This window comes from Panthera tigris, chromosome B3 (assembly GCF_018350195.1).
Source record: "Panthera tigris isolate Pti1 chromosome B3, P.tigris_Pti1_mat1.1, whole genome shotgun sequence".
Taxonomy (NCBI): Eukaryota; Metazoa; Chordata; class Mammalia; order Carnivora; family Felidae; genus Panthera; species Panthera tigris.
In genome coordinates, this window is record NC_056665.1 from 116,139,162 (window position 1) to 116,161,644 (window position 22,483).

Sequence of the window (22,483 nt, forward strand, 5' to 3'; positions counted from 1 at the left end):
GGAAATCCGTACTAAGTTCCAAAGAAAATTGTGTGTGCCTTGTGAGCAGCTCAGGAACATACCGTATTCTAATGTGGTATAGAGCTCCTAGTTGGCCAAGGCTGGTTTTTATAACCGACCATGCTCACGTGTGCAGGAGTTGCTTCAAAAAGAGCTTGGCAGTTAATCACACCGGTAGTCTGGTTTTCCAGTGCTGATCAGACCCTGCAATATCTGATACGCTTAAACAGAAATTTCCGAACATTGATGTCTACTAGAAAATGACTTGTTAACAATGAGAAATCTATTTCCAAGGGAACAAGTATTTCATACTGTGGTAAGAGAATCCTGTTCCCAGCTGGTACGTTCCCAGGGCAGGATTGGTTTCTTCCGCTTTGGCCAGGTTTGCTTTAGGCCACTTCACTTTTACGAAAGACCTGTGTTCATACCTGTTTTCGCTATCTGAAAGACATCCAAAGAGGGTTTTTGCTTTCATGAAATGGAAATGACTTTTTTTGCTTTGCGCCACTTCGGCTTATGAAAAGTTTCATGAGAAAGCTCTACTTCTGGGTAGCAGGGGAAACCTGCATTCTCTCCAGAAAGCTTCCTGGTATGCGTGTGCATCAAGGCTGGCAAGGGTGGATAGCGTTGCTGATGCTCCTTTGGGCGGAGCGTAGGACTTGCTGCCCAAGTGTGTTCTTTGTTCCCTGCCAACATACCGTCCTAGATTTCTTCAAGTTGTTCTACTGGGCACGAATCCTTTTTCTCAGAGCTTCTGGCTGATTCCAATCAAAATGGGGTGTGCCTTCCCTTGCTATTCTAAAGAGCTTCAGTTCCTCCGTTTGTAAAATTATGTCGAATTCATTTCTAAATGTCGATTCATTAACTGGAACCCTCTGTAAGGGATTATTACTTTGTAGATAGTGGTTGTGTAAATTGGTTCAGTTCTTAGAATGTTGTGTTCTTAATCTCTTGTTCCATTGATGCACTCTCTGGACTTGATAATTGATACCCAGATTTTTGTTTATAAGAAAGAACTTTCTTACTTGAGAGACTTTCTCTGGTGGGACTGTCTTCTATCCAAATTTGTTCTCTTATTCTTCACCTCCCCTAACCCTAACCTGTATACATCCTTTGTAAAATGTTCCTTAAAAATCAGCAGTGAATAAGATGACCTTTGTCCGTAAGCACACTATTTAATTGCATATTTGAATTTAATGATTTTGGATTCAGGTTTGATTTAAGTGATGTGGATTCCTATTGCAAAAAACCCAAACATTTTAGATATTCCTGACACTTGTAGTTGAATAATATGCTCAAAGCACCTTCTATAGCTAATTTTCTTTTTGACTCATTAAGAGGACTTCACCTGATAGATAAGCAATAATTAGAAAGATAGCTTAAAAAATTTGTAATTTATTTTGCTACTACCTCAAAAGAGGAAAGTGTTAGAACTTCTTTAAAAAATTCTTTCTTCTTTTTTTTTTTTTTTTGAGAGTGAATGTGTGCCCACCCATATGTGCCTGTGGACAGAGAAAGGGCAGAGGGAAAGGGAGAGAGAGAATCTTAAATGGGCTTCATGCTCAGCGGGAGTCTGAAGCAGGGCTTGATCTCATAACCATGAGATCATGACCCGAGCTGAAATCAAGAGTCGGGACACTTACCAACTGAGCCATCTAGGCGGCCCTAAAAAATTTTTTTTATGTGTTCAATTATGGGTACAACCTTTGGGGATATTAGTCATGTTTTATAATTGGGCTGCACTGTATAAGTATGAAAGAGAAAATACACGAGGGCATAATTATAGCCAAATGTGCAGTTATATTGGTCTCTTAGAGATGGAGCCTGAATAGGACCCTTGGGAAATTTTCCTGAAAAGAATCCTTGATGATCTATATTTTTATCAAATCTAAAAAATACAGTTGACTTTTGAACAGTGTCAGGGTTAAGGATGCAGACCCCCTCCCCCCCCCCCCAGTTGAAAATCTGAGTATGAGTTTTGACTTTCCTAAAACTTTATTAATAGCCTGCTGTTGAGTGGAAGCCTTACCACTAACAAAAATAGCCAGTTAACACATATGTTGTATGTTATACATATTACATACTGTATTTTTACAATAAAATAAGCTAGGGAAAAGAGAATATTGCTAAGAAAATCGTAAGGAAGAGAAAATACATTTACAGTACTGTACTGTATTTATTGATAAAAATCCATGTATAAGTGGATCTGCACTGTTCAAACCTGTGTTATTCAAGGATCAACTGTAGACTTCTAATATTGTCAATAAAGTAGATATAGCGTAATAACAAAGAAAAGTAATCTGAATTTTGGCAATTGCCTGAAATTGCCAGGCACACAATATATGCAAGTTGTTTGGTTTTGTGTTTCCAGAGGCCAGTCCCCTCGTTGAATTTTAGATAGGCCCATGCTACGATTGTTAATTCCTCCAACATGACGTAATGAGCCAGGCCTTGGATTGACATTTTAAAATGATTCAAGAGCTGTCCTGCTGTGGACTGCACTAGGATTCCTTTCACTAAGACCCCTCCCTTGGACTTTATCCCTAAGAACCAGACTGTGTGAGCACCAGGGTCATTTCCCGTGGCCCAGTGTGTGGAGAGATTTATATTTATTAAGTACCAATTATGTGCTAGGTATTTGCTGGGTACTCTGTATATATTATTTCAGTTAAGCTTTTTACAACTTGAAGATTAAAGAATTAGTCTCTGCATTTCAGTCATGGAGTAGTAACTTGTCCAGGGACCCACTAAAGGTAATTACGTCTGAAACTTGGCGGAGCCCGTGCTTTTTCCACTCCACTGTGATAAGCTGTACTTGGGGAGGGGAATACCGTGGCTTAGAGAACATTTCCTGTTCCCTTTCCCCTAAGCTGCTGGGATCTCTTTTGGTATACATGAGCTAGGCCAACATGATTATTAAAAACAATTATTCATTGATACACCAGCCATCTAGTCATCCATCCATTCATCCATGCATCTAACAGATATTTATTGAGTACTTATTGTGTGCCAGGTGCTGTGTGAGAACCTGCAGATATGCTGGTTACCAAGTCCTCTCTGCCTTCATGAAGCTTATACTCGATTATCCAAAGACTCATTATACAGTGAGTATGGGGGTGGGAGAGAGTGTCTGGATTTCTCAGCCCGATATCAGTCTCATAGGAGGCCCTTAACAAGTGTGTTTCTTTTGCCCCCTTTCTTTTTACCTAATTTTTATGTGCCTGGTCAAATATTATCTCTTGTTTGTTCATTTATGGTTGTACTTTGAATTGTTGACTTGGATTTGTGTGTTTTTGTCAGTTCATTCAAGATCAGTCTGTTAATCTTTAGGAACCAGCATGTTCCTCAAAGCGATTTCATCTAAGTGGTCAGTCACTCTCATTTTGAATATTAAGAATGTGGTATGGGGTACAAACTTTCAGTTATAAGACAGGTAGGTTCTGAGGGTCTAATGTATAACGTGGTGACTATAGTTGATTAACACTCTATTGTTTAATTGAGAAGTTTTTTTAAAAAAGAGGTAAATATGTGAAGTGATGGTTGTATTAATTAACTTGATGGAAGGAATCATTTCACAGTGTATACATACATCAAATCATCATGTGGTACACTGTAAATATCTTACAATTTTGTCTCTTATACCTCAAAGCTGGAAAAAAAAGGCGGCATGATAAAAATGGTGTGACTTTTTTTTTTTTTTTTTTTGCTAAAATGTTAGCTGTTCTTGTATAGACAATAATCCTAACTACATTGTATATACAAACTTCTATACTGTTTTCAGTATCATTGTTAATAATTTACCGTATGTTATATTACGTGTCATTTTAAAAGGTTTATTATATTTTACAAGGTGAGATAATGAGTTAATGCCAAAACTCATTAACTGGAGCGTGAAACTGAAGATCCTGTTAAGAAATTCATTGAGCAAATGTTATTTATTACAGAGAATCTTGAGTTAATCTTATTTTTGTAAGGTTTCTTCTGTAGGTTATTTTGTATCTCTTGATAAATTTAAATTATCTACTGATAGATGTTCAAGTTAAGCTAGATGGACAAATGTCATAATGCCCATTTAGAGCTGACTGTTTCCTGAACTGGTCTCTGTGTGGCTAATGGATGGTTTCAGACTATGTTGAAGATAAATATTAATAACCTCAAAGATCACTTGAATGTAACTTTGACCGAGATGTTGTTTTTGAGAACAGTGTAGTTCATGGTATGGTGGTGCAGTTTCTTATTTTGACTTTGATTCCATTTTTCTCAGTCATCACATCTCATTGTTTTCCAGGCGGTCTCTCCCGAACTCATTGATTGCTCTGTTCCCACTCTCCTGGAAAATTGCCGCAGCCTTGTTACTAGTATTTCTTTATTCATCACCCTTCCTCTTTCAGGCTCTCTTCCACATTACTGTTGAAGTTTCTTGGGGGGAAAAGAAAAAAATATGTATATGCACGTGTGTTTGCACACATACCTAAAGGCACATTTGGTTCTGATTGTGACAATCCCTCATGAACCTTTGGTAGTTCCTCATTTCCTTGTTGCCTACAGGCAGGCAGAGCTCTTTAGCTGGTTGTTTAGAAACTTCGTGGAGTGGTTCCAGCTTTCCACCACTGATCCCTGAGTCCTTCTTCTTGCCTTTCCAGTTGGTGCCAGCCAACGAATTACTTTCTTTGCAATTTGGTTGTTAGTGGTGCTTTGTTGGCATTATTTGCCACGTATGGTATTCAGACTTTCTTTTGTCCAGGTAGCCTTTTAAATGTAAAAGCCTCTATTTCCTCTTGTTTGAACACCTAACGCAGGGACATGAGGAGGGAATTCTCCAACTAAGGTAGCAGAGTTTGCTTTCTGTGCTTTATAAGGTGTGAAAATTTCCCACATAGATTATCTTTTTTTTTTTTTCTTGAAAGTCTTATGGCCTAAATGGAATTAAATAACTGAAATTTAATGTTAGTTTTTTAGAATAACTTGTTGAAGGCTGTTATTTTCCAATTTAGGCACTTTTTGGAAGTTCTAAGCTATTTCTCTACTATTATGTTTTTCAAATTCATCATTAGAATTGTAGCATTTTCTTTTGCAATAATATTTATTTGTAACTATGTGAGGTGATGGATGTTAACTAAAATTATCATGCTGATCATTTTGTAATATATACACATATCACATCATTAATGTTGAACATCTTAAACTAATACTATGTTATAGGTCAGTTAGATTTCAATAAAACTGGGGGTAAAAACCAAACACACAGTCACTCTGCTAGCCTACCTCTCCATGTACAATGAAAATGATCACAAAACTTCATAAGGCATTAGCACCAACATGGATTTAAAAAAAAAAAAAAAGCTTCAGTGGCCTGATAGAATTGTAAGTCATTCCTAGTTCATCTGAATGCTTCTCTGTATCTGAAGGTGAGTATTCACACTACAGTGACAACTCTGACATGCCCTGTGCCTATAACTGACACTACTAGGATGATGAGATTTACTAGTTATCTTTGTAATCTTGTGATGATCGATCCCACACGAGTTCACCGATGCCAGAAATGGTGGTGAGGGAGGGATCTGGGTCCCTGGCTATGAGGCCAAAGCTAGAGAAGACACTGAATGGATAGTAAAGCCAGTCCATGTCCTGTGGCTCTCAGGGACAATTTCCATATAGTCTTTAGAATTTAAGTGTTTCTTTGTATGAAATTTAATATTTAAAATGTGTTTCCACGATTTATACTTTTTGTTTACTCAAATATCATGTGCATTGTAGCCTTTTCTGTCTTTCTTCTGTTTCGTCCCCCTAATTGCTTTTCCTCTCTCTTTCTCCTGACCATTGGAAACTTATTTGTTCTTCCTTGATCCCGTTGAGTCGATCTTATCAGTTTTATGTTCTTTTGCCATTTCTTGAAGTTGTACCTACCAACACTTTGGTTTTTACATGCCCTTCACCATGAGTTGGCTTGTAAACTTTTTGAGAGGAAAGTCTGCCACTGGATCTTTGGAGCTCTGCAGGTTTTTGCTCAGAGCCTTATATCTAATTGACGTTTGAGAAGTGTTTGAATTATAGGGGTGCCTGGGTGGCTCAGTGGGTTGGGCATCTGACTTCAGCTCAGGTCATGATCTCACAGTTTGTGGGTTCAAGCCCTGTGTCAAGCTCTGTGCTGACAGCTCAGAGCCTGGAACCTGCTTCGGGTTCTGTGTCTCCCTCTCAATCTGCCCCTTCCCTGCTTATGCTATGTCTCCCTCTTAAAAATGAATAAACATTAAAAACAATTTTTTTTAAAGAAGTGTTTGAATTATACAAGGGAGGAAACAATCAGCAAAACTAAAAGACAACCTACTGAATGGGAGAAGATATTTATAAATGACGTATCTGTAAAGGGTTACTTTACAAAATATATAAAGACCTTAACCCAACATCAAAAAACGCCAAATAATCCTGTTGAAAAATGGTCAGAAGACATAAAGAGACATTTCTTCAAAGAAGGCATACAGATGGACAACAGACAGATGAAGAGATGCTTAGTATCACTAATCATCAGGGAGATGCAAATCAAAAAGTACAGTGAGGTCTCCCCTGACACCTGTCACAATGCCTAAGATCAAAAACACAAGAAACAAGTGTTGGTGAGAATGTAAACTGATACAGCCATGGTGGAAAACCGTGTGGAGCTTCCTCAAAAAATTAAAAATAGAATTACCATATGATCCAGTAATTTCACTATTGGGTAATTATCCAAAGAATATGAAAACACTGATTTGAAAAGATATATGCACCCCTATGTTTATTGCAGCATTATTTACAATAGGCGAACTATGGAAGCAGCCCAAGTGTCCATCAACTGATGAATGGATAAAGAAGTGATACATATATAATGGAGTATTACTCAGCCATAAAGAAGAATGAAATCTTGCCATTTGCAACAACACGGATGGATCTAGAGAGTATAATGCTAAGCAAAATAAGTCAGAGAAAGGCGAATATCGTATGATCTCACTCATATGTAGAATTTAAGAAAACAAACAAGCAAAGGAAAAAGAAGAGAGAGACAAACCAAGAAACAGATCTTAACTATAGAGAACAAACTGATGGTTACTGGAGGGGAGGTGGGTAGGGTATGGGTGAAAGAGGTGGTGGGGATTAAGAGCACTCTTATCATGATGAGCCCTGGGTAATGTATGGAAGTGTAGAATCACTGTATTGTATCTCTGAAACTAATATAACATGGTATATTAACTTCACTGGGATTAAAATTTAAAAAAAGTGTTTGGCTTAAAGTAAATACTTTTACTTTTTTTTTTTTTTTTAAGTTTATTCATTTATTTTGAGAGAGAGTGTGAGCATGAGTGGAGGAGAGGGAGAGAGAGAGAGAATATCCCAAGCAGGTTCTGCACTGTCAGCATGGAGCCCGATGTGGGGCTTGAACTCACAGACCGTGAGTTCATGACCTGAGCCGAAACCAAGAATTGGATGCTTTACCGACTGAGCCACCCAGGTGCCCCTAAGTAAATATTTGCTCTTAAATACAGCAAATAATTACACCTCAATTAAGATCTGACTTGGTTGGTTGGTGAAGGTACAGATGGATGTTGGCCTTCACGGAGACCGTGGCAAGTGTAAGAGTCATTTTTGAGAGTGAGGAAACACGTAGTTGAAACTTCTTTGTCATTTACCTCAAACCAGCCTGTGGTGCTTGTAATGTGTTCCTTTATGCATTCAAGTCCTGCGTCAACTATGAACTTCCGCTTTTCTAGTTTGTTTCATTATTAACTGGATGTTTCTTAAATTCTAGTGAAGGGAAGAGGGGGGCAGTTGATTATCTAGTTGCATTATCCACCCCATCTGTTTCCTGTGTGTGACAGCAATTTCCACTTAGCGTCTTTGCCCATGCGGTCAAAAGTACCATACAAATGTGATTCTGGTTCTTTTAGTGTGAAGTTAACTCAACTCTCTAAAGATCTGTTTTCTTTTTTCAGGCCTCAAGCTCGTCATTAATACATCTTCTTGTCACTTTAATATACCAAAAGTGACTTTTCTGGCGTGAAGAGTAGGTGGCATACTTTGTAAGGTGTCTGGAGCCTGTGCTTTCCTGGGGGGGGATTAGGACTCTCTGTTCTGAAACTATGCTATTTTGAGAGGTAAACCTATTATTTTCCTTTTGGAAATGGATTAAAGGTGTACACACAGAACATCTCAGGCTTTATGACTTGTTTGGCATCATTGCATAAGTAAAATTTTTAATTTTTTTGTCCTCTCATGTGGCAGCTTTTCTGAATTCATGCTTTGTTTGCAAAAGAGCAAACTAAATATTAGAGATTGTTTAGTATTCATGTCAGCGTTGGTTTCCTTGGGTGGTAAAATGTCACAAGTGGAGTTGGAGGGATGTTGAGATGGTGTGTGTGTGTTTTAATGAATACAGGTACACTAAGAGGAATGTGTGTTGTATTGACTTACAAATATTAAGCCTTATTACTTTTTCAATTAAAAATATTTCAAGTAGACTGGAAAGGGTAGAGAATTATAGAATACCTTCCAGCTTCATTAGATCTTAACATTCTGCCTATTTGTTTGAGATCATAAAATATTTTGGAAAAAGTTGAAGTTCCCCCTTTCTCCCTCCTTCTCCCATACTGTTTTCTTCATTGGAATGCACATTGTGTGATGGCTTTGAAAATAAATACTATATTTTCTATCAGTTTACCCAGTGAGTAGTTGAGTGGTGGTTTCCGTTAGGGAAATGAACTGTACCACCTCCCACTCTCAGTTTATGGTTCTGTTGCTTCTGAAGAGGTTTTATGGAGATGATGTGGGGTCAGTGCACATGAGGTGGAGCGTGTATATTTCGCAAAGTAAGTGTGGTGGAATGTGGGCCGTTTACATTTTGGTTAGTTTTTTAGGTCACATGACATACCAGAGTTCCCAAGTCATTTCTTCAGATTAACTCTAAATCTGCTCAAATGCCTGGACAGTCACTACAACGGACTGTTGTCCATGAAGGTTCTGTACTGTGGTTGCCAAGGGTGTTTTTCTTGAGTTCCGTGACCTTGGTTGGTTTTGGTAATTTTCTTCCAAGCATTTCATCCAACTGAGGGAATTCTGAATATGTCTCTTTCACTTAATTTCTTTTTTGGGGGGGAGGGGTGGTAAGTATGATACAAAAATCAAAAAACTATTTTTCCTTCATGCTACCAGGGTCTGTGTGATTTAGTTCTGCGGCATGGTTTTCATTGTTGTTCACCTTTTGTTCAGTTCTGGAGGTATGTTAAACTTGATCCATGTTTTCTAATCAAAATTTAGTTTTGACTGGTTCTGGAGAACAGAGGGAAAACAATCTAAAATAAAATGTAGGGTACACAAACTTACCTTTGTGTAAGTTATATATCACATTTAAGGAAAAACTAGAAAAACAAATTTAAAAAAATTACCAGTGATCCTATCACTCATAGATAATAATATTTTGTCCTACCTTTCCATTTTTTCTGAAAAATACAGTTTATAAAATACATTTTTTATAAAATACATACTTCAGCATATTTTACATATTTATAAAATCTGTATATTAACACTTCACATTTACAAAATACATATTTTAACATACTTTACAGTTTATATGTGTATTTTCATGTAGTATTATAAACAGTAAATTCATAATTTGTAAATAATTCCTAAATTATAATTATTCCGAATACCGTAAGGGGAGGCTATATAATACAGTAGTAGAAACACAGGCCTTGTTTCAAACGGACTTCGGTTTGGGTTCCTGCTGGTTCCTACTGTTAAGTTAGTGGTGTTACCTCAGCAGTTATTGAAGTACTCTGTTTCCTCAAACGAAAAAAATGTGGCTCACGATAACCACCTTGCAGGGTTATTTTAGAGATTAAATGAAATAATGAATGTAAAGCTCATTCCTCCATATTGTGCCAGGAACATAGTACATGTTAACTGTTACTATTGGAGGTTATACAGCATAAAAAGAGCAAGAATATTGGGAAAGGATCGATCGTCTTGGGTTTAAATTTCAGTGCCATCACTTCTTAATTTGTTTTGGGCAAGATTTACAACTTCACTGATCCTTGCTTGTATCTGCTAGGATTGTTGTATTGATTGTATGAGACAGAGACTGTTACGTGACTGGCATATTGCACGCACTCAAATAGCAACTAGCATTAGTATTATTAATAAGGGGAATTGCTTAATTGAAAGAGAGGTTTCGACATTGCCTATTTAAATTAATTCGAGGCAGAAACTTCTAGATGCCCTAGATTTTGTTCCTACTTGTACTTACTGAGGGCTGTGTGAATAGTTTGATGACTGCTGCTGCCTCTTTCCCCCCAAATTTGGGAGTGGGTGGCCATCATGAAAATAACACGTAAGGAAGCATTTCTGTGTAATGAAAAACTACCACATATAATTGTATACACGTACTGAAATATATGTATGGCTCTTCGTGTTTGTCACGTGTAGATTGTCGATCATCTGCTTCTATCCTCTCAACCTGCATATCTTTCTTAGCTCCCAGGAGCCTTCCCGTGTACTCTCCCTCATTTTCATACTTGACTTTAATATTTAGAAGCACCAGTTCGTGTTTTTCCTCCTTTTTTACTCTCACAATGTACCTCTTTTAGTTATTTACATGTGTGTGTATTGAATTTGAGAAAGGTCATGTGAAAGCAATCTTGATCATACTGTTCTCATATTCCACCTTATTTCCTTTGTAATGAATGTTGTCTGCACCCTCCTTTTTATCAATTTGTATGTTATCCTTTTATATCATAGAAGCAGTTTCCCTTTTAATTAATTTCTGTGTAATCGCGTGGTCAGGTTATGGAGGCTGAGCTGGTTGGTGAACTCAACGCCAGGTGTGTGGCTTGTCTGAGTTGACTGCCCCTGTCAGTGGTCAGGTTGCCAGCCCTCTGTTTAAACTTCAGGATGGTCACTCTGTTTCCTCTTGTTGGCTGCCTGGAGCATTAATTCCGAAGGCGCTCTTTTTATAACAAATCGAAGATGAAGCTTCCTTTCCCTTCACTACGCATGTACACACACATACACACACACACACACACACACACACACACACACACAGATTACCACACACACCGCCTTGCAGTAAAGAGGCTGCATTTGGTTTCACATGAAGTCAGTAAAAAGAAACAAATTAATAAATTGATAAATTTTGCCAGAAGGCTGAAAATTCCTGTTTTGGAGACTGGTGTTCAGTGGTGTAAATATAGTCTAAAATTTTTCTAAATTGGCATTTGAGTGACTTGCTTAAAAAATAAGTAGAAAACATTCTTTTAATATTCTGGGATTGGGAACAGGTAAAGGTGACTCACCTTTTATCTGAAAGTTTTTAAAGCATGTACAAAGGGTAAAGGGAAAATACTGTTCCTCAAGTTTATTGAAGAACTAACCAATTTCTAATTTCATTTAAAGTTGTACACTTTTAACTTACATTTTAATTTTCGTAATAGTATTACCCTCATAGTAAAGGGCCTACTGTATTCTTATTGAATGAATGACTATCCCATGACTATTAACTATTGATTTGTTGCTGGTTTTGTTTTTGTTTTTGATTTGTTACTGGTTTTAAGTTATGTTTAGCATTTGCAAGGGCTTCCAGATAGATTCCATCATTTGACCCTTAGAATAATCTTGTGAGTTAGGCAAGAGAAGAATTTTCTTCATTTTGCAGGGAATTTAATAGAATTGCTCAGGTGCCACTAAATGATGACTCCAGGGTTTGAATTTAGGACTTCTAGCTTCTGATTTTATGCTTTTTACTCAGTGCTGATGTGGAAATATTTTAGTACTTTGTAGTGTAGTACTTGTTCACTCATTCAACAGAGTTTTATTGAGGGCACAAATTTTAAGTTCTGGGCCTTTGTGGATGAATGTAAAGACAAGGATTTTACCTTTAAAGAAGATTGTTAGTAAATAAATAAGTGGATAAGGTTAATTATTATGCCTATAATAATAATGATTGGTACATAGTATGTGCCCAGTAAATGTTTACTGACTGAATGAATAAGTGAGAAAAGTGACAAAAAGAAGAATAAACAGTGAGTGTAGGGTCTTATATAGATAGATTGACAAGAGAAGGTATTTCTGAGGAAGTGACATCTAAGGGAAAGAACATTTCTGGACAAAAGGAAAGCATATGCAAAGGTCCTGAGGCAGAAAAGAACTTGACTTACCTGATGACACCAAAGGTGGCAGTGGAGCTACAGCCATAGTAAGCTAGAGAGACAGGAGTTCCACATGAATTGAAGAGAAACAGATTGATTGTGTAGGGCCTTATAGGCCATGGTAAGAAATTTGGCTTTTATTCTAATGTTGGGAGACAGTTTTCCATGTATCTTGTGTTTCTGCATTGACTACTTTCGTTTTGGACTCTCTTTTTAGGGATGATTTATATAGTCAGTAGCCTTGGAAGATACCCTCCAGGGCAGAGATCAGGTACACTTATTGTCTGTATGATCAAGATAATATCTCCTTCTGGGGTAAAGGTCAGGCAGGTGTACTGCCCATTATAAAAGATTTGGGTTCATTAAGCTCAGGGTTACCCTCCTGTAACACAGCACACTGCTGTGCAAGTGTCGCCTGGTGGGAATTCGGCCTTAAGGGACTGGCACCAAAAATGCTGGTACTCTGACTACTGCTATTGCTGTGAGTAATCAAGTCCTTTGTCTCTCTGACCCAAGCATCTCATGTCCTCCGTGGTATTCATACACCTGTGACAGTCTAACATGTTAGCTTGGAAATTAGAGTAAAATCTTACCTGTTTCACACTTCTTGACATCTCAGGATATGGAAAGCCACTGGTAGGTTTTCAGCAGGGGAATAACATTATGCAGTTTAACCTTTTAAAAAGTCAGTCTGACTACACTGGAAAATGATCGTGGGTGGAAATTAATGAGGAGTCTGGGGCAGTTGTCTAGTTGAGAGATAAGAGTGGCTTGGACTAGTGCGTTGCCAGTGGATACAGACAGGAGGGAAGGGTTCAAGGTGGCCTTCGGGAGGTAGAATTTACAGGACTCAACAGAATGGATATGGGCTGTGGAATGGACAATGAATCTTAGGTTTTTGTCTCAAATGGGTACATAGAAGTGATTTTGAGTTGGAGAAGCCTCAAGATGAGGCTAATAAGCTTGCAAAAGGACTTATTTCTAACTGTTACATTTTGAATTGCAGGAAGGAAGAATTAGTAGTTTGTACAACTTGAGATCAGAGAACCATTGGTATATACTTTCCGGGGGAAGAACATTTTTCTTGTGTCTTCATGGGTTGTCAAATCCACTAATGTTAAGAAACTCAAGTCTTGCAGTCCCTTGATAAGTGGGTTGTCTCAATAACACTAAATTAGATTAGCTTGGGAGGATTTATTTCTTCCATAGCCCATATTGACTTTTGCCCCAAATTCATTATCTTGGAGTTTACAAGAAAAATCTTTCATATGTTTCCGGATGTTCCCCTTTTCGTCATTAAAGTAATACATTTTTTTTTCGTATTTATTTTTTAGATTTTAAATTTATTTTAAAGCTGGGCTGTTGTCCCTAAATTCTCAGGGATGATTACTGCTTGTCTTGTGATCATGTAAGCTTAATACAGTAAGATGAAAGAAATACGTGCCTATGGATTAATTTATTCTTTTTGTCATTTTCATTTAGAAATACCTCAGGATAACTTCTTGTCTTTAAAACATTTTTTTTTTAAATGTTTATTTATTTTTGAGACAATGCGAGAGACAGAGTGTGAGCAGGGGAGGGGCAGACAGAGGGAGACACAGCATCTGAAGCAGGCTCCAGGCTCTGAGCTGTCAGCACAGAGCCCGAACTCACTAACCGTGAGATCATGACCGGAGCTGAAGTTGGACACTTAACCGACTGAGCCACTCAGGTGCCCCACTTCTTGTCTTTTTAATACCAGATGCTGATTTCAACAGCACCTGATTGCTTTTCATAAAGAAAGTAACTTAAAAGCCTAAGAAAGAAAGAAAGAAAGAAAGAAAGAAAGAAAGAAAGAAAGAAAGAAAGAAAGAATAAAGAAAGAAAGCGAGTCTAGGCCCTGTGGAGTTGTGTTAAATGCCTTCCTTTTTTATCTAATGAGGTTTATCCTTCTGTGTGCTTCTCACGTACTTACTGTCTTTCCAGGATCATTTTGGATTTCTTAACCTTTATGTATTATAGACAGTTTCAGGCTACAGCATGAAGTTGCTGTTACTTTTGAATTCTTTTTGCATCATTTTACACATGTGCTTTGTTTTCTTTTGTTGTGTAGTATTTGGTTTAGTCTGTGGCCTAGGTCTAGATTTCTTTGGAAAGAAAAGGAAAGGGAAGATAGACTTTTTTATTTATTTATTTATTTTTGGCGGCGGTGGGGGAGGTTGGGGGAGGTTGGGGGAGGAGTCTAGACTTAAAATTACTTCCTATTTGGTTTATACTCCACCCCTTGGAAATCAACAGTGGGGAAACATTTCCCCTTGTAAAGACAGATAAATATAGAAAACTTGAACTAAGATCACAAAATCATTAGTGTCTATCATGAGACTTTTCTGGGTGGTATGAGTTGTTATTAATCACTAATGGACTCTGGAGATATTTCTACCAGAAGTACAGTTAGATTGCAGTTATTTCTGACTTTTTGAGAAGACAAATATGCTCTCTCTTTTTCTTTTCTTATGGGGCTCCATCTTTTTGGATTTTAGCAATTTTAAAACACCCCCAGGTAGCAGAGCAGGATTTAAACCTACGGGGATGTCTCGTCTTTCCTTCAGAGTATTGTTGCTCTGCCTCAGTATCCCATTATACACATTCTTTAAAAGTGCTCAACATTTTATTACTTACTTCATGTTTCATGCAGTGTGCTAAGTGCTTTGTCATTTTGCCCCGTTTGGTATATGTTTGGAACTTCATGAATGGCTTGCTGGTCTTCTCTCCCTTGTTTCCTGATTTCAAAACAAAACAGTTACTATTAAGATTTTACCAGGGCTCTCTGAGAGGAGATTTTATTTGGTGACTTAACTGAGCCAGAATTTGTAGCCTATATGGAATATAATAGAAACTCTCCCTAAAGGATTGTTTATGTTGTTCACATAGTCTCAGTATGGCCCAGATTTGTGCCTCTGCCCTCTTTCCTTGCCCTTAGGAAGATTTTTATCCCCTCCCCCACCCCCTGGTTTTGGACCTAGACTTGCCCATACCCTAAATAGCATTCTAGAAATGGTTCAGAGGCACAGAGGAATCTTAGCCTTAGAACCATAGCTCCATCTGTCCTGCCTATCTTTCTTCTGTTTGAGGAATAGTCGAGGGAAAAGAGGGTTCAAGTCAGATGTGGGTTTGTGTCTGAACTCTTGCTTGTTGGTTGTGTGACCATAGGAAACACGCTTAACCTTTCTAGACCCCAGATCTTAAAGGTAAAATTGAGACTGTGCTAATGACCTCCTCGTGGTTTAGTGAGGCGTAGTTGTGGGTCAAGGAACTTGTACTTAGGATTGGCAGGTGCTCACTAAGAACTAGAACCTGATCAGCACTTTGAAGCTACTGGGTTCCTCTGTGATTCCATCCTTCTGCCTTGCCCTGGAGGGACTACTGTCCTGAGTTTTATGTTCAGCATTCCCTTGCTTTAAAAAATGAATATATCTGTAAACAGTATATTTTTAGCTTTGCCTATTTGGGCTTTGCCAAAATGGAATCATATTATATATAGTCTGTCATAACATTTTTGTCTCTCTGGGCTTCTCCTTTACTGGTCCTTTAGTTAGAGAGAAGGCTTTTCTGATACTAGGTCAGAGTTAGGGGTAGCATTCAATGACATGGGGGGCTGAATCCAGTAAGGAAAAGTGAGGTTAATGAGAGCCAGGTTTAGGACTGTTACAGGGAAGGGAAAGGGAAAAGCTAGAAAGATGCTGTGCTTGGATAGGAATTCAGGGCATAGATGGATGAACTCCTGGTCTGCTGTATACATAGATATAGAAAGAAATGACGAAAAACAAAACAAACCAAACAAAACAAATAATGAAGGAAGTGTGTGCATGTTCTTCTGTTCTCCTGGATGACCAGGGAACAGCAATAACCCAGTTGCAGTAAGCACACCCAGATCTTGGCTTTTCTGAATACCATTTTTTCCTCCCACTAGAATGGTAGGAATTATTAGACTAGAAAATCACTTTTTGGCAGCTGTCATAAAATAATTTGGCCAAGAATTATCATTGGACACAAATATCGGGTGAACATTTGTTGGTAGGATATTTATATAGTCTGAAAGTATCTTCTCACAAAGTACTTAGAAATTACAAAGGAAAAAGAGTTAACTTTTCAGTGGCAATCTGGTAAATGCCCCCTAAGTCAAGTTCATGATACAAGTTCACGTTACCAGTAAGGGAAAAAGATTAAAATAGCATACCTCCTGGTAGGGTACAATGAGGGGAACTCTCTTCTTTGGTATCCCTGTTGAAAATTCATAACTGGCTAATCATAAGAAAGAATCAGATGAACCCAAATTAAGGAACATGCTACAAAAATGGCCTGGGATCTTCATAATTGTCAATGTCATGAAAGTCAAGGAATGTCTGAGGAATTCTAGATTGAAATGCACCAATGAAATGTGGGAACTGAGTGCAGCGTGAGATCCTGGATGGACTGGATCCTTTTACTAAAATGGACATCATTGGGATAATTGGAGAACGTTAAGATCTGGTCTGTGGGTTAGATGATGGTACCATATGATTTGGGTGATTTTCATGGCCATAATTATAGTTTTGTAGGAGAATGCCCTTCTACGGAGGAGTTGTTCCCTAAACTCTGTGGGGATGAGAGGCTATCATGTTGGTTACTTACTCTCAAGTGGTTCTGAGAAATAGTTATTTGTACTAAGTAGTCTTGCAAGTTTTTTTTGTAGGGTGGTCTGAGATTATTAAGCAGAATAGAACAAAAAATTCCCTCTTGTTTGTAGTTAATTGTTAGCTTATCAGACAAATCATTTAAGGTTTAAGAGGTTTGCTTTCTCATGTTGCCTTGTCTTAACAGCTGCCCTACAGTGTAGCTTTCTGCCATATCTTACTTTGTCTTCTGGTGTACTGGTTTTAAAATGTTTACCATCATTTCATTAATATGTTGTTTTCCCTGCTCATTATTTATTGTGACAAACTCCTTTTTGTGGAAAGTATGATTTATAGAAATAGCACCTTTTACTGTGTTATAATTCAGTGACAATACTGTTTTTAATTTTGACTTCCTTTGTGTTTTTGTTCTTTTATCCTCAATTTGCTGGTGAGCTATTCAAGCTTTCCTTTCCTTTTTTTTTTTTTTTTCCTCCCTCCACTGTATCTCCCTTAGTAGTTAGCATATTTCAGTAGGCTTTCAGTAAAAAAATGTTGGGCTGGTTGATTGTTATCTTAGCATTTAGAATTTCAGAAAGCATACAGGGTAAGGGGAATTGTATAGACAGAGTGGTGAATTCGATGCTGTACTAACCCATATCTAGGCAGCTCATGTGAGTGGTTAGTCCCCAGAGGTTTGGGATTAAGCTTATTAGGACCAAGCTGGTCCTACTCTAAAAGTTCATGAAGTTTATCTGGCTCCTGGGTGGCTCATTTGGTTGAGCGTCTGACTTTGGCTCAGGTCATGACCTCATGGTTTGTGGGGTCAAGCCCCACCTAGGGCTCTGTGCTGACAGTGCTGGGCCTGCTTGGGATTCTCTGTCTCCCTCTCTCTCTGCCTCTCCCCTGCTTGTGCTCTCACTCTGTCTTTCAAAAACATTAAAAACATTTTTAAAAGTTCATGAAGTTTGGGATGCGATATGGTGGGGGAGAAGGTTAATTGTTAGACCAGCCTTCCTTCTCTGAAAACATTATGTGTAAGTTGTCTGTCTGTACAAAGAATCCTGGGTGAAAGGCCTTGATTGCCCACTCCTACCCCTCTCTTTGGTGGAGCTGAAATCCATCATCAGGCTTGTTTTCCTTAGATTGGTTGGAGGACAAACTTGTCTTTAGCAGTTACACTAATTTTCATATTTCTCAGAATGATCAGGGAAAAAAAAGCTTGAAAAAGCCCAGAGTGGTAGTTACCTTGCACTTAGTATACACCCACTCGTGCAGGCTTTTCTTCAGCATTTTGTTATTTTTTTTTTCTTGCTGCTGCTTTTACAGTGTAGGTGGCCTTCTCTAGATTGCTTTTGACAGGAAATTGAGCAACCTTTCTTTTTTGGAACAGAATATATTTTACTGGGGAGAGGGAAAAAAAATAAAGTGTTTATGTTTTGAAATTTAATTATGAATTTTTTATTTGAAGACTGATTTAAATCTCGAAACACGGAGGCTGGGTAAAATAAATTTCATATTGTGTGTTAATATTTCTAAACCTTCCCGGTAATTTTTCAGCCTTCCTTTTTTTCTTCCTTTCTGGTAGAAAGAAAGGAAGGCCTGAAAATCATTTCGCTTCATAAAGCAAAAAGTACTTTCCTTTGTTCTCTGAGCCACTGATGGGTGTTAAGAAATCCTCTCTGACCAGGTCATTACTTTCTAGCTTTTGTCTGAGGCCACCCTCCCCAGTTGTCTTCGTCCTCTAAGGTGGGGGGGGGAGGTGTGATGGGCTCTACACTGGCTTCACAGCATCTTGAATCTAGGCTGTATGTTAGCCCTCCCTCTGGACAAGCACATCGCTCAGTCAAGTTTCCTAATGGTTCGGCTAGTGCAGAGGTTCCCGGAGCACGGGTAGGGAGCTCCAGGTGGGAGCGCGGCTCCGACTCGGGTTCAGCCTACCCCGCCAAACCCCCCGCCTGTGTTTTGGGGTTATGGATGCCAGTCTGCCCACTGCCCACCACTCATCCAGGTGCTCACTGCCTGCGGGGATTATGCTTTGAGTTTGATTTAGGTAGCTCCTCACAGCACCGGGGACTCAGAGGAAGAAATCAGTCTATAATTAGAATATAAACTCCTACACCAGGTCAAGGAAATGTCCAGTTGGAATGCACTAATCCTCATGGAATCTTTCTTAAGTGTGTTCATAGATGATATCCTTTTGTTTGAGTTTTCAACTCCACATGTTTGTTCATGTACCCAACTGGTGCAAATCAGCTGTCAGGTATGTCTCAGTTAAGTAATTAGCTAGTTACGGCTCATTAATTAAGCTTGACAAAGCAAAGTATATGTTTTGAGTGTTACAGGTTTCTTTACCTATGCTGGGGGTGTGTTTTGTGGGGCCAGTCATGTAAAAACTGCAAGTTTTAGCAACTGGGATACTGAAAGATCTGTTATCAGTAAGTCTCATTTTGAATACAGTTAAAGTGGATTTTGGAGTACCTGTATATTTAGCTGAATAAAAGATGAGAGTCCTGCTGTCTCGGGTGACAGGCTGGGAAGAGGAACTTTGTCCATCTTGTCTTTACCAGGAATTGAGAATATCTGTGAGGGAAACTAAGTTCTGGTTCTGTTTGTTTGTTTGTCTATTTATTTATTTATTTTAGAGAGAGAGAGAGAGAGAGAGAGAGGAGGAGGAGAGATAGTGCGAGTGGGGGAGAGGGGCAGAGGGAGAAGGAGAGAAAATCTTAAGCCGGTTCCATGCTCAGTGTGGAGCCCAATGCAGGGCACAACCCCATGACCCTGGCCTGAGCTGAAATTAAGAGTTGGACGCTTGGGGCGCCTGAGTAGCTGAGTTGGTTGAGCATCTGACTTTGGCTCAGGTCATGATCTCATGGTTTGTGGGTTCGAGCCCCATGTTGGGCTCTGTGCTGACAGCTCAGAGCCTGGAGCCTGTTTCAGATTCTGTGTCTCCCTCTCTCTCTCTCTCTGCCTTCCCCCGCTCGTACTGTCTCCCTCAAAAATAAAAAAATAAAAAATAAAAAAAAAGAGTTGGATGCTTAACTGACCGAGACACCCAGGCGTCCCAGTTCTGATTCTTTTTAGTCTTCTTACCTTCCGTTTTTTTATATGCTTGGGAACAGACTTTTTGGGAGTTCACCTAGTTTGATGTAGTATTTCTCCTCAGTGAAAATTTAAAAATTAGTTCCTTGGAAGCTCTTAAGGACATGTATACTCCGATTTATTTTAATATTTTTAGAATGGGTACATGTACTGCATGTTACTAATATGGGGCATGTATGAATCTTTTAACTAATAATAAGCTCACTCACTAGTCACAGGAAATGTAGTGGGAGCTTATAACCTATCTGAAATGACCCGTGTGAGAATTGTAAAATTTCTAAATAATCAGAATGGTTGTTTGCTTTGGAACAGGGTTTGTCAACCTCAGTGCTGTTGTCACTTGGGGCTGGATAATTCTTCGGTGGGGGGGCTGTCCTGTGCAGTGTAGGGAGGGGTTAACAGCATCCTTGGCTTGCACCCATTGAATGTTGGTAGCATACGTCCTCTCCTTGCTGTGACAACCAAAAAAAATTTTCAGACATTGTAAGATAGCCCCTGCAGTACAAAATCACCCCCTGTTTAGAACCACTGGTTCGGAACAATTGTTCCCAAAGGCACGCGACAGGCTGATTACATGAAAATCACTTTGTTGGGGGCCTTCTTACCCATTCAGGTTCCTGAGTTTCTCCTCAGACTTCCTGACCAGATTATAGAGGCCCTGGATCGGCAATCTGCCTAGAGACTAAATAACTAGGTTTAAGAATTTGTTGTTTAAGTGGGAGTGGCTATTGGTTGGCTTACATTTAAATGTGTGTTGAGCTACACATAAAGAGATTTCCAGTTAAAGAAGGTTTTAGGAGTGGGGCATAGCCTTTCACAGTTACGATTTGATTTGTAGCTGTGATTTTTTTCCCCCTTAATATTGTGAAGTACAATTGTATGTTTTTTTAGAGTTTGAAAAGAACTTTATTATATACTGAAGTTCATCATTATTTTAATCTAGGTTTTGAGAGAATACCTCAGGTTGGACTCAAACGCAAGATTTCCCAGTGACTTTGAAGTGGAATGAGGTGAGTTGGTGGCTTAGTCACAAAGTCACGTTGGGGGAAGGGCATATCGCTCACACTTTCGTGCTTGGAAGACCTGCTACTTGTCGTGAAATTTGGACCCCTCAAGTGTGGATGCTCAGTTTTTTCCTCACCGGGTTTCCTACTTCATTGTGTGACCGCTGACAGGCAGAAATGGAAACGGAGAGGATGCGAGGCTCCTGTGTAGTTTTTACTCATTGATTTCTGAATTCAGCGTCGTCATCTTTGCAGATAAAATCGTTCAGGTTTTTTCCTGGATACTTAAATTAATAATAAGACGGCTTTTGTTACCTACTGATGTTCCCATTCCATAGTAAATACGTTTCAGAAAATCTCCTTTGGGTTTCTTAAAATGTGATGGGGGTTTATACCTCAACCCATGTTGTTAACTCTGGTACATTAGTGTATAATTTGGAAATTTTAGTTTGGATAAGCAGGGCTTATCCTGAAAAACTGAGAGATGGTTGGATGATGTACTGCCAACATTTACCGATGTGGGTCTTACCATTGATCTCAGAGTGCTTGCCCTTGGTTATTACTCCCGGGTAGGAGCCCAGGTCCACCTTAGGCATGCTCTCATGTTTCAGTGGACGCTTCTCAGACACTTTAATAAGTTGTAAAAGGGTATATGCTTATTGAGAAAAACAACAGCTTCATTCTGATTGAGAGAGAGAGAGAGACATTTCCACAAGCTAAAAATGCTATAATATGCTTAAATATAATTTAAACTCTGAAATTGAGATAAAGCAAGTGGTTTAGGGATATGTCCGTTTCATTGGTTTTGCTGAAACAAAGACCTGGGGATTTTTCTTATCTGCTGCTTTGTTGGGAGCAGAAGCACTACTGCTCTTCTGGAGCATTTCGTCCTACAAAGGACGGTCAAGGTTATCTGAGCATCTCTCCATTGTAAACCTTTGTGCAGAGTTTAGGGCTTCTCTCCTGAAGCCCGCGGGGTAATTGGAGCGCTGCTTTCACAGTGGCTAGCTGTTTCCGACCTTCCTTGAATTTCAGGAAGAGGAATTGAGGAATGATTATCTCTGAAAATGTTTTTAAAGTGCATTAGGACACTTTCCTGCTAGCATTTATTTGACCAATCTCAGCATCATTCTTCTTTAATAACGTGAAATCCAAGAAGGATTTGTAGGTCTCTGTAATTTGTAGCCATTTGAAAAGCCCACGTCTTTTATTAGCAACACAATTGAAAACCTGTCTTTGAGAAAGTAGCATCTTTGGAACCATCAAAAATTGCTTAGTGGTGAAGCAGGAAGCCAGCAGGAATGCCCCATGACTGTAGCTCAGGTACTTTGTGAAGGAAGAGAAATCAGTGCCCTCTGGTCTTCACCTCAATCTTGGAAGTTACTTTTCAGGGTTCACTTTTTTCCCCTCCGGAGTGCCTGTATACAAGAGAAACGTGTACCTTCTGTGCAGTCCCCGTGTGTCTTTCTGTATTCTAAACACTCTTAAGTAAGGATCGGCTCCTGATTGAACTTGAGTATGACAGTTGTCAGTGGAGGCCTTACGTTGAGGATTACTGATGAGGCCAAACTTG

The 22,483-nt window shown here is 38.9% G+C and overlaps 1 protein-coding gene across 10 annotated transcripts in view; it reads left to right on the top strand.

The window, feature by feature from the left end:
* Window positions 1-22,483, top strand: part of SIPA1L1 (signal induced proliferation associated 1 like 1) — a 362,769-nt gene that overhangs the window by 60,276 nt on the left and 280,010 nt on the right. For 9 of the 10 annotated variants that reach the window (XM_042990031.1, XM_042990035.1, XM_042990026.1 and 6 more), the window contains one exon: window positions 20,850-20,916. The exons of the other annotated variant lie outside the window; for it this stretch is intronic. The gene's annotated coding sequence lies outside the window, so the exon portion shown is untranslated. The remainder of the gene's footprint in view (window positions 1-20,849; window positions 20,917-22,483) is intronic. 10 annotated transcript variants of the gene reach the window in all.